Source organism: Hypanus sabinus, chromosome 2 (assembly GCF_030144855.1).
Source record: "Hypanus sabinus isolate sHypSab1 chromosome 2, sHypSab1.hap1, whole genome shotgun sequence".
NCBI lineage: Eukaryota > Metazoa > Chordata > Chondrichthyes > Myliobatiformes > Dasyatidae > Hypanus > Hypanus sabinus.
This window is the reverse complement of record NC_082707.1, coordinates 88,376,818-88,390,583: the sequence shown is the minus strand read 5'-3', so window position 1 is coordinate 88,390,583 and position 13,766 is coordinate 88,376,818.

Below are 13,766 nucleotides of genomic sequence, written 5' to 3'. Positions count from 1 at the left end.
GTAGCCTCCAATCCTATGGCATGAACATTGATTTCTCAAACTTCCAGGAATGCCTCCCCACCCCTTCACCATTTCCTATCTCCTTTTCCCTGTCTCATGTTATCTCCTTGCCCATCCATCGCCTCCCTCTGGTGCTCAGGACATCTTCAAGGACATCTCAGGAAGGCATAATCCATTATTAAGAGCCTCCATCACCCACGGCACACCCTTCTCTCACTGTTACCATCAGGTTGGAGGTACAGGAGCCTGAAGGCACACACTCAGTGATTCAGTAACAGCTTCTTCCCCTCTGCCATCAGATTCCTAAATGGGCGTTGAACCCATGAACACTACCTCACTTTTTTAACATATATTATTTCTGTTTTTGCATGATTTTTAATCTATTCAATATATGTATACTGTAATTTGTTTATTTATTATTATTATTTCCCCTTCTCTATTATGTATTGCATTGTACTGCTGCTGCTAAGTTAACAAATTTCACAACACACGGTGGTGATAATTAACCTGATTCTGATTCTGAATGAATTGGCAGAGGAAGTGGATGAGGCAGGTTCAATAAACATTTTTAAAAGACATTTAGAACAGTGCAAGGATTGGAAACTTGAGAAGGTTATGTGCCAAATGATGGCAAATAGGACTAGTTTGGATGAGTCAGCATGGACCAGGTGGGCTGAAGGGCAAGCTTCCATATTGTATTGTAGCGGTGTGCTACACGCAGTGCTGCAATAAACGACACAGAGTCAGTGAGCTGCAGTTGCAAAAGAGATTTATTCAAACTTTGCGGCCTCGCTTTAAAGCCTTCCTGATCACCCCCTCCCCGGGCAGGAATACTGTAGGGGGCGCGTATTCACAGTCCCGTCCCGCGCGCGGGCTTTTACCCTTGCTGGTGAAGCAGACTTGGTGCCCTCTTTGGAACCGGCCTCTATGCTGGCACACGCCACTTTGTGAGCTGGTTCGAGTGTGCTCGGAAGTGTGTTGTCACATAATGCTCCCCCTCAGAACTGGCGATACACCCCCCCCCCCCCCCCAATGGCCACAGTCTGGGGCAGACTCTTTTTGGGAGGTCTGCCTCTGCGCCGTGGTGCCGGAATCTCAACCGGCTGCACCACATCCATATGGGCTGGTTTGAGTCAGTCCACTGTGAAAACCTCCTCTTTCTCCCCAATGTCCAGTACGAATGTGGACCCGTTGTTTCTGATCACCGTAAACGACCCCTCGTAGGGCCGCTGTAGCGGTGCCCGATGTCCGCCCCGTCGTACAAAAACGAACTTACGGTTTTGCAGCTCTTTGGGTACGTAGGTTGGGTTCTGCCCATGCTGCGAAGTGGGTATGGGGGCCAGGTTACCAAGCCTCTCGCATAGTATGCCCAGGACTGCTGCGGGTTCTTCCTCTTGCCCCCTTGGGGCTGGTATGAACTTCCCTGGGATGACCAGGGGTGTGCCGTACACCAACTCGGCAGACGAGGAGTGCAGATCTTCTTTGGACGCCGTGCGAATTCCGAGCAGGACCCAGGGAAGCTCGTCCGCCCAGTTAGGCCCTTTGAGGCGGGCCATGAGAGCCGACATCAGGTGACGGTGAAAACGCTGCACCAGTCTGTTCGACTGTGGGTGGTAGACAGTCGTGTGGTGCAGCTGTGTCCCCAAAAGGCTGGCCATATCTGACCACAGGCTGGAGGTGAACTGGGCGCCTCTGTCAGAGGTAATGTGGGCCGGTATACCAAAGCGAGATACCCAGGTGGCAATCAGTGCCCGGGCGCAAGATTCGAAGGTGGTGTCGGTGAGCAGGACTGCCTCTGGCCATCTTGTGAACCGGTCCACGATAGTCAGGAGGTGCCGTGCTCCTCGCGACACTGGCAGGGGGCCCACGATATCCACATGAATGTGGTCGAAACGCCGGTGTGTGGGGTGGAACTGCTGCGGCAGAGCTTTGGTGTGCCGCTGCACCTTGGCTGTTTGGCAGTGCATGCACGTTTTGGCCCATTCACTGAGCTGCTCGTGGAGTCCGTGCCAAACGAACCTGCTGGAGGCCATCTGGACAGATGTCCTGATGGAGAGTTGCGCTAAATTGTGAATGGAGTTGAAAATGTGCCACCGCCAGGCTGCTGGGACAATGGGACAGGGTTGGCTGGTGGTGACGTCACAGAGTAGGGGCCTCTCACCTGGGCCTACGGGGAGGTCCTGGAGCTGCAAACCAGAGACTGCGGTTCTGTAACTAGGGATCTCCTCGTCAGCCTGCTGCACCTCCGCCAGTGCTTCATAGTCTACCCCCTGGGACAGGGCTTCGATATTAGGGTGGGAGAGGGCGTTGGCCACGACATTGTCCTTTCCCGAGACATGCTGGACATCCGTCGTGTATTCGGAGATGTAGGACAGATGTCGCTGCTGGCGGGATGACCAGTGGTCAAATGCCTTCGTGAACGCAGTTTGTGGTCCGTGAACGCGGTGAAGGGCCTACCTTCCAAGAAGTACCTGAAATGCCGGATTGCCAGGTATAGCGCCAACAGTTCTCGGTCGAAAACACTGTATTTGAGCTCGGGAGGTCGTAGGTGTTTGCTGAAAAATGCCAGGGGTTGCCAGCGACCCTCGAAGAGTTGTTCCAGCACCCCACCGACTGCCGTGTTAGATGCGTCCACTGTGAGGGCGGTAGGGACATCCGTTCTGGGGTGCACTAGCATCGTGGCGTTTGCTAAAGCTTCTTTGGTTTTAATGAAAGCGGTGGCAGACTTCTCGTCCCAGGTAATGTCCTTGCCCTTACCCAACATCAGGGCAAACAGGGAGCGCATGATTTGGGCAGCTGAAGGGAGGAAGCTGTGGTAGAAATTCACCATACCCATGAATTCCTGAAGGCATTTGATCGTGGTGGGTCGGGGGAAATGGCAGACTGCGTCTACCTTAGTGGGCAGAGGGGTTGCCCCATCTTTAGTAATCCTGTGGCCCAGGAAGTCGATGGTGTCGAGCCCGAACTGGCATTTGGCCGTGTTGATTGTCAGGCCGTATTCACTCAGTCGGGCGTAGAGTTGATGGAGGTGGGACAGATGCTCCTGACGACTGCTGCTGGCTATGAGGATGTCATCCAAATAGATGAAAGCAAAGTACAGGCCGCGTCCATTAACCACTGAAACGTCTGTGCGGCATTCTTTAGGCCGAATGGCATGCAGAGGAACTCGAAAAGGCCGAAAGGGGTGATGAGTGTCGTCCGGATGCATCGGGATTTGATGGTATCCCCGTACAAGGTCTACCTTGGAGAAGATCCGTACACCATGCAGGTTTGCTGCAAAGTCCTGAATGTGCGGCACAGGGTAGTGGTCTGGTGTTGTAGCTTCATTCAGCCTGCGGTAATCGCCGCGTGGTCTGCAGTCCCCTGTTGCTTTGGGCATCATGTGTAGGGGGGAGGCCCATGGGCTGTCGGACCACTGTATGATCCCCAATTCTTCCATCCTCTTGAACTCCTCCTTCGCCAACAGAAGCTTGTCCGGGGGGAAGCCTTTGAGCACAGGCGTGGAGAGGTAGTCCCTGTGTTGGGATGTGGTGCTGTATGCCATGTCTGGGCATGGCTGCCGTGAAATGCAATGCCAGAACAGATGGGAAATCCACCAGAACTCTGGTGAAGTCTTTGTCGGGCAGTATGATGGAGTCTAAGTGAGGGGCTGGCAACTGGGCTTCACCCAGGGAGAACGTTTGAAAGGTCTCGGCGTGGACCAGTCTCTTCCCTTGCAGGTCGACCAGTAGGCTGTGAGCCCGCAAAAAATCCACTCCCAGGAGCGGTTGGGCTACGGCGGCCAGTGTGAAGTCCCACGTGAACTGGCTGGAGCCGAAATGTAGCCGCACCATACGGGTGCTGTAGGTCCTTACTGTGCTGCCGTTTGCGGCCCTCAGGGTGGGACCCGGTGCCCTGTTGCGGGTGTCCTAACTCGTCGGAGGTAAGACGCTGATCTTGACAGGTGTTGACAAAAAAGCGGCATCCCAACCGCTTGTCCCACACATACAGGAGGCTCTCCCGATGGCCAGCCGCCGTAGCTATCAGCGTTTCCCGGGAACTTGCAGGGCTGGCTACAGGAGCGGGCTTCTGCGCCCCACCGCTGGTGGAAGAAGCACCATTCTTTGTTGGCCTCCTCACCACTGTCTCTGGGGTTAGTGGGCTCTGCGGCCAGGCCTGGTCTGGTTTGCTGCTGGGGGCGTGGCCTGGTGATCTGTGCGACGGACGCCCCACTCTCCTTCTTGGCTTTCCACAGCATGTCCACCCGGGCCGCCACCCTCCGGGGGTCGCTGAAATCCGTGTCGGACAGCAGCAGGCATATGTCCTCGGGCAGCTGCTCCAGGAATGCCTGCTCAAACATGAGGCAGGGCTTGTGTCCTCCGGCTAGGGAGAGCATCTCGTTCATCAAAGCCGATGGCGGCTTGTCTCCCAAACCATCCAGGTGCAGTAAGCGGGCAGCTCGCGCGCGCCGTGAGAGTCCGAAAGTCCTCATGAGCAAGGCTTTGAAATCTGTGTACACAGAGTCGGTCAGCTGCAGCTGCAAAAGAGATTTATTCAAACCTCACGGCCTCGCTTTAAAGCCTTCCTGATCCCACCCTCCCCGGGTGGGAATACTGTAGTATTGAATACTGAATACTGAATCCCCATGTATTCACAGTCCCGTCCCGCACGCGGGCTTTTCCCTTTGCTGGTGAAGCAGACTTGGCACCCTCTTTGGAACCGGCCTCTATGCCGGTGGGCGCCACTTTGTGAGCTGGGAAGTGAGTCACCACAGTATGACCTTTTCTTTCTCAATCTTTTTTATTGAGTTTCAAATAGATGAACTTAACAATGATAATGATACAAAGAGATCGGGATTACATTAATAATGGTTAAAGTATACAGAAACAGACTCGGAGTAACATATGTAATCCAAGCCTCCCAATCTCTCAGTAACTAAACATGAAAAAGATACAAAAAAAATTTTCTTTACAGAAAATGAAGTCCCTCTAAACGAAATAAAAAACCCAAAATAAGAACAAAACAAAACAAAAGCTGGGCTGCTATGTTTCATCGGTTAGAATCATTATTTGTCATTAACTCCACTCCTCTATACACGAACAAAAAGTCATTGAGAAGGATTTGGAAAAGGTCAGCTTATATCATATGAAAATGTTGAATAAATGGCCTTCAGGTTTCTTCAAATTTAACCGAGGATTCGATAGTGCCACTCCTAATTTTTTTCAAGTCTAAACATGTTATAGTTTGGGAAAACCATTGACATGTAGTAGGGGGATTAGAATTTTACCATTTAAATAAAATGGATTTTCTGGCTATTAATGTAACAAATGCAATCAAACGGCAAGCTGAAGGGGATTATTGACTAGAGTCCATCACTGGTAATCCCAAAATTGCAGTAATAGGATGAGGTTGTAAATCAATACGCAAAACTGCTGAAATAATATTAAAAATATCTTTCCAATATTTTTCCAAAAGAGGAGAAGACCAGAACATATAGGTCAAGGAAGCTACCTCAGACTTACATCTGTCACAGACAGATTTATATGGCAATAAAAACGAGCTAACTTATCCTTGGACATATGGCCCCTATGAACCACCTTAAATTGTATCAAAGCATGTCCAGCAAACATTGAAGAAGTGTTAATGAGTTGGAGAATTTTCTCCCATTTCTCTGTAGGTAAAGATACCTGAAGATCTCTTTCCCATTCATTCTTAATTTTATCAGATATACCTAGACATATTTTCGTAATCAGATGATAAATAATTGCTATCAAACTCTACTGATAGGAGTTTAAACCTATTTTTTTCCTGTAATTCCAGTTTGATGTGATATTGGAAAAGTAGGTAAAATAATATTCAAAAAGTTTCTAATCTGTAAATATCTGAAAAAAAGTGATCTAGGCAAATTATATTTATTAGACAACTGTTCAAAAGACATGAGACAGTTATCCATGAATCAGTCATGAAAACATATTATTCCCTTCATTTTCCATAAGAGAAAAGCATGATCAATTCTGGATGGTTGGAAGAAAATATTAGATATAATAGGACTTGATAGGATATATTTATTAAAATCCAAAAAATTTACAAAATTGAAACCATATTCGTATTGTATGTTTAGTTATAAAATTAGTCATTCATTTATTCAGTTTAGTAAGTGCAAAGGGAAGCAAGGCCACTGAAATAGAAGCCAATGAGAACCCCTGTACAAACTCACACTCAAGGTTCACCCATCATGGACATTGAATTTCATCCAGATCTTGTGTCCAGAACATTAAATATTGAATTTTAATTGCCCAATAACAGAATCTTAAGTTCAGCATTGCCAAACCACCATCCTTTTTTGCTTTCTGTAAATATTTCTTACTTAACCCAGGATTTTTATTAACCATATAACAATTACAGCACGGAAACAGGCCATCTTGGCCCTTCTAGTCCGTGCTGAACACTAACTCTCACCTAGTCACACTGGCCCGCACTCAGCCCATAACCCTCCATTCCTTTCCTGTCATATAAATATCCAATTTTACTTTAAATGACAATATCAAACCTGCATCTACCACTTCTACTGGAAGCTCGTTCCACACAGCTACCCCTCTCTGAGTAAAGAAATTCCCCCTCTTGTTACCCTTAAGCTTTTAACTCATGTGCTCTTGTTTGACTCTCCCCTAATCTCAATGGAAAAAGCCACGTCAACTCTATCTATCCCCTTCATAATTTTAAATACCTCTATCAAGTCCCCCCTCAACCTTCTACGCTTCAAAGAATAAAGGCCTAACTTGTTCAACCTTTCCCTATAACTTAGGTGCTGAAACCCAGGTAACATTCTAGTAAATCTCCTCTGTACTCTCTCTATTTTGTTGACATCTTTCCTATAATTTTCTGACCTGGACTGTACACAATACTCCAAATTCGGCCTTACCAATGCCTTGTACAATTTTAACATTACATCCCAGCTCCTGTACTCAATGCTCTGATTTATAAAGGCTAGCATACCAAAAGCTTTCTTCACTACCCTATCCACATGAGATTCCACCTTCAGGGAACTAAGCACCATTATTCCTAGACCACTCTGTCCTACTGCATTCTTCAATGCCCTACCATTTACCATGTATGTCCTATTTGGATTACTCCTATCAAAATATAGCACCTCATCATTATCAGCACTAAACTCCATCTGCCATCATTCAGCCCACTCTTCTAACTGGCCTAAATCTCTCTGCAAGCTTTGAAAACCTACTTCATTATCCACAACGCCACCTACCTTAGTATCATCTGCATACTTACTAATCCAATTTACCACCCCATTATCCAGATCATTAATGTATATGACAAACAACATTGGACCCAGTACAGATCCCTGAAGCACACCACTAGTCACCGGCCTCCAAACTAACAAACAGTTATCCACCACTACTCTCTGGCATCTCCCATCCAGCCACTGTTGAATCAATTTTACTACTTCAATATTAATACCTAATGATTGAACCTTCCTAACTAACCTTCCATGCAGAACCTTGTCAAAGGCCTTACTGAAGTCCATATAGACAACATCCACTGCTTTACACTCGTCATCTTTCCTCATAACTTCTTCAAAAAATTCAATAAGATTTATCAAACATGACCTTCCATGCACAAATCCATGCTGACTGTTCCTAATCAGACCCTGTCTATCCATATAATTATATATACCATCTCTAAGAATACTTTCAATTAATTTACCCACCACTGACGTCAAACTGACAAGCCTATAATTGCTAGGTTTACTCTTAGAACCCTTTTTAAACAATGGAACCACATGAGTAATATGCCAATCCTCCAGCACCATCCCTGTTTCTAATGACATTTGAAATATTTCTGTCAGAGCCCCTGCTATTTCTATACTAACTTCCCTCAAGGTCCTAGGGAATATCCTGTCAGGACTCAGAGATTTATCCACTTTTATATTCCTTAAAAGCATCAGTACTTCCTCCTCTTTCATCGTCATATTTTCCATAACTTTCCTACTTGTTTCCCTTACCTTACACAATTCAATATCCTTCTCATTAGTGAATACAGAAAAAAATCGTTCAAAATCTCCCCCATCTCTTTCATCTCCACATGTAGCTGTCCACTCTGATTCTCTAAGGGACCAATTTTATCCCTCACTATCCTTTTGCTATTAATATAACTAGAAACCCTTCAGATTTATTTTCACCTTACTTGCCAAAGCAACATCGTGTCTTCCTTTAGCTTTTCAAATTTCTTTCTTCAGATTCTTTTTACATTCTTTATATTCCTCAAGCACCACATTTACTCCATGCTGCCTATAGTTATTGTAGATATCTCTCTTTTTCCTAACCAAGTTTCCAATATGCCTTGAAAACCATGGCTCTCTCAAACTTTTAACCTTTCCTTTCAACCTGACAGGAACATAAAGATTCTGTGCCCTCACCTTTAAATTACCTCCATTTTCTGCCATATACATGAATAAATTTTAGAATCAATACTATCAAAAATAGATCCTTATGCTTCTTAGTAATTTTAACACCCAAATAAGTAAAATAATCAGTAACCAGTCTGAATGGTGATTGTCTATAGATTGGAACTTGCATATTTAACGGAAGAAGCTCACTCTTATTAGGATTCAATTTATGTCCAGAAAAAGTACTAAACTGGGCAAGTAGTGATATTATTGCAGTGATGGATTTCTTTGGGTTAGAGATATATAGTAGCTGGTCATCTGCATATAGCAATACCTTATGCATTTCATTCCTACAAGTGTTGCTAAATATATTGGTGAATCACAAAGAAAAATTGCCAAGGGCTCCAAGGCAATATCAAATAGTAAGGGACTTAAAGGGCAGCCCTGTCTAGTACCTTGAAAAAGCCTGAAAAAGGGGGATCTCTTGGTTATTGGTAAGTACAGAACCCAAAGGTGTATGATATATCAATTTAATCCAAGATATAAATTTTGGGCTAAAATAAAATCTCCGAAGTGTGTTAAATAAATATTCCCATTCAACTCTATCAAACACCTTCTCAGTGTCAAGTGAAATAACAAATTCTGGAGTTTTAGATGAAGTATATACAATATTCATTAAACTCCTAACATTAATATATGAATTAATGATTTTTAATAAATCCTGTCTGGTAGTCAGAGACAATTTGTGGCAATAAATTTTCCAATCTAGTTGCCAATATTTTGGAAAAGATTTTGGAGTCCACATTCAACAAGGATATAAGTCTATATGATGCACATTCAGTGGGGTCTTTATCTTTTTTAAGAATTAAAGAAATAGATGCTTCATAAAAGGATTGTGGTAATTTACCTACAAATAAGGCATCCTTAAAGATTCTACATAACCAAGGAGAAAGTAGATTTGAAAAAGATTTTTAAAGTTCTACTGTATACCCATCCAAACCAGGTGCTTTACCAGAATTCGTCAAAGAAATTGCTTTCTTTATTTTTTCTTCCATGATGGGTGCATCTAATGCTAAACGTTCATTAAGCGGTAAGTTCAGAATATTCAATTTCCTTAAAATTTCATGCATTATGGTAGAAACATCAAGAAATTCTGATTGGTATAAAGAGGCATAGAATCTTAAAAAGATTTATTAATTTTGTCATGGTCAACCATCAAAATACCATCCCATTTATGAACTTTAATAATTTGACATTTAGCCGAAGCAATTTTCCATTGGTTGACCAATAAGTTACCTAATTTATCACTATGTATAAAAAAATGACTCTTAGTTTTAAGTAATTGATTTTCAATCAGGGATGTTAGTAACAACTGTATTGCATTGGAAGTTCAACTCTCTTTTTATAAAGCTCCAGATTAGGAGCAGCAGAATATTTTTTATCAATTTCTTTAATCTTATCAACCAATGTACCTAGTTCATCATTAATTTATTTTTTCAATCCAAAAGAATATGAAATAATTTCACCACAGATGTATACTTCAAAAGTATCCAATAATATCCCACTGGAAATTTCATCCGTAAAGTTAGTTGAAAAGAAAAATGCAATCTGGTCTTACATAAAGTTAACAAAGTTTAATTTCTGAAGTAGAGTAGAATTGAATTGCCATTGTCTAGAGCTAAAAGTAACATCAGTTAATTTGATTGATAGTTTCAAGGGCGCATGATCAGAAATGGTGATTGCATCATACTCACAGGCAGAAACAGACAGAACTAATCGAGAGTGAATAAAAAAGTAATCGATTCTAGACTAATTATTATATAAATGATGAAAGAATGAGAACTCTTTATCATTAGGATGTAAAAACCTCCAAATTTCTAAAATTCCAGAATCAATTAAAAAGGAATTAATAAGAATAGCAGATTTGTTTGGAGGTACCTGATTGGACACAGACTTGTCCATCAGCAGCAGTTAAAATCTCCATCCATAATCAACATATATTCATTTATATTAGGAGGAGATGCAAATAGATGTTTAAAGAATTCAGGGTAGTCAGCATTTGGTGCATAGATATTAACCATAATAACTTTTTGGTTATAAAGCATACCAATAATTAATAGAAATCTACCATTCAGGTCTGAGATTGTTTCATAATGAACAAATGAAATTGAGGAGTCTATAAAAATAGATACACCTTACATCTTAGCCTGTAAATTAGAGTGAAATTGTTGATCCTTCCAAAACCCAAAAAAATTCTGATTATCCTCCTTCCTCACATGAATTTCCTGGGCAAAGATAACCTGAGCATTCAATCTATGAAAAACTTTAAAAATCTTCTTCCATTTAATCGGATGATTCAATCCATTTGTATTCCGTGACACAAAGTTAATAATATTATCCATTTTATTTGAATAAACCATATGGTATGTAAAGGGTTAACCTTTTTGCATAGGAAACTCATGAACAGGAAGTGGGAAAAAGGTTTAAAGAGGAACCGGAAGTTACGACAATTCTGACATATTTGTAGGTTTCAGTTCAGCCTGGATGAATAAAAACTGAACTAAAGATAGCCCCACCTCCGACTCACAAAAAGCCCAAAAACTGGCCAATAGAAGCCAAAAAGCTATCTAGAAAATCCCTTACCCCCACTCTCTTGAAGGCAAATCTCCAAAACTGAAAAAAAATGCAAAATACTACCCATCGTCAAAACATTGAAAGAGGAATGTCATAAGAAAACAGGCAATTTTTTTTATAAATCTGCCATTTGCAAAACATTTTCTAAAGTGAGATCTTGGACACTGAAACTGAACACAATCTTATTAATATTTCAAGGAAAAAGACAATCAATCACCAAATCAGATTCCTGATTATTTTCAAAAACAAACAATTAAAAATAATAAAATAAGTTAATAAAGAGAAAAAGAATGTTAATATAGAAGCATAACACAAATATATACTCCAAAACAAAGTACAAGTATTATCAAACCAAGGGCAAAAATCTTCAAACTTTAACAGTCCAAATCCATTGACTGGTTATTAACATAAACTAAATGAATACAAACATGAAAAAATTGACGAAAATGTGAACTTCCATCCATAGTCAAAACATTGAGAAAAGAATGCTACAAACAACACCAAACAAGTGTTAAAAAAAAGATCAGCCGTTTGCAAAACATTTTGAAATGCAAATTCTTGAAAAATGAAACAGAATACAATCTTATTAATATTTCAGGGAAAAACAGTCAATCACCAAATCAAATTCTTAATTATTTTCAAAAATGAACAATTGAAAAGAATAAAATAACCAAGGAAGAAAAAAGGGATTTTAACATAGAAACACGATAACCATCCATACTCCGAAACAGAGTATGAGTGTTATTGAACCAATGGCAAAAATCTTCAAACTTCAAAAGTCTAGATCTATGAACTGATTATTAACTTAGAAACCAAATGAATATAGACACAAAGAGACAGTAAATTTATTAGACAGCTGAGATCGAACGTTGATCCTCAAGGAATTGATGAGCTTCTTCCACAAATTTAAACCACTTACATGATTTGTCAGGCAGAACAACTCAAATGATCTGGAAATAGCAGAGCTGATTGAAACTTTCTTTTATAAAGCTCAGACTTCACCAGTTTAAAAAACAATCTTTCTCTCATTGCCTCAGGACTGTAGTCTTCAACCAGACAAAACTTGAGGTCTCAGTGTTCAATAACCCCTTTCCAACAGACAATTTGAATTAAATGCTCCTTGGTTTGCATATAGTGGAATCGGAGTATAATAAGTTGCGGCTTCAGCTCTTTAGGAGCTTCAGAGAGCTTCAGAGCCGAATACGTCCATTAAAAATTGAGAAAATAATTTAGTAGGGTCACCATTCTCAACGTCTTCACGGAGTCCTATTATTCGCAGGTTCTGTCTATGGCTATGACTTTCCAGGTCAATAATCTTGAGTTTATACTGTTCCAGTATTTGAGTAGTCGAAGCTAATTTCTTTTCCAATGCATCCAATCTGTGATCTCTCTGACTTCTAGCTTCAGTCAGTTCAGATATTTGCCGCTGTTGTTTTTCACTCTCCCGCTTAAGAGGTTCTTGTCTACTCTCGATCTCCTTTAACAATACTTCCAAAGTGGAAATCTTTTTATCGAGTTTATCATCCAGGAGCTTCGACATAGCTTCCAAAGTGAATGGAGACTGTTTAGTTTGTTTAGAATCTCCTTCTTTCCTTCCATTTCCATTGCCGGCTTCCTTGCAATCGGCTGACGCCTTTTGCCCTCTGGTATTCATTTTCTGCAATTAAAAACCAAAGTTCAGACACATAAAAGTATTATAAACATTTTAATGCAGATAGTGAAAGGGTGGTAAAAAAATTGAAAAATGAATGGGGCAAAGTGAAATTACAACTTACTGCATCTAGTGCCCCAAGCGAACTCCCATGTTGTATGACCTTATGACTCCATGAGCATATGACAATAATCTGAACTTTGACAAGTTCCTACCACTCAATTATTGAAGGAAAAATTTACCTGTGACAACTGATCTATCATCTGCATGCCTTTGGAATGTGGGTTGAAACAGGGGTATCTGAGAAGCCCTTATCATAACAGAAATCATGCCAGCTCTGGATAACAGCACGTGAGGTCAGGATGGAACCTGAGGTGCTGGAGCTGAGGTGTACAGTCGATGCCAGTCCCGGTGAGCACATGGTCAAAGAGTAGGAGAACAGCTGAAATCCCAGAGCAAGAGGAGTGAGAGGGGGACTCGCAGGTCACACATGATCTTCAACCCTTTGTCACTTCCTCCTTCCCTCTCCCCACTTCTGGAACTATTCCCATTCTCCTCTCCCTCAGCTGCCTACTTAACCCCTCCCCTCATCTGTATCTACATAAACACAAAAGATTTTGCAGAAGCTGTAAATCAAAAGAAACACATATAATTGTTGAACGAACTCAGCAGGTCAGGCAACATTATTGGAGGGGAATGAACATTGACTGTTCTCCTCTATAGATTCTGCCTGACCTGCTGAGTTCGCTCAACAATTAAATGTGTTTCCTCCAGTATTTTGTGTGTAGCTCTTTTTCCACTCCTTCCCCCATTCTTATCTATTATCTCCCCTCTATCTTTCAGTCCAGCAAAGAAGCTTGACCTGAAACATAGACCGTTCATTTTCCTCAACCGATGCTGCCTGACCCGCTGAGTTTCTCCAGCATGTTGTGTATCACTCCAGATTCCAGCACCTGCAGTCTCTTATGTCTCTGCGTTACTTGCAGAGCTGTTGTACTGGGAACTGTGCATGAAGCACCACTCTCTATGCTACTGAACATTGGTGTGCTGGGAAGCTACAGCTGAGCCCTCCACTGATGCACACACAGCAATGGTTAA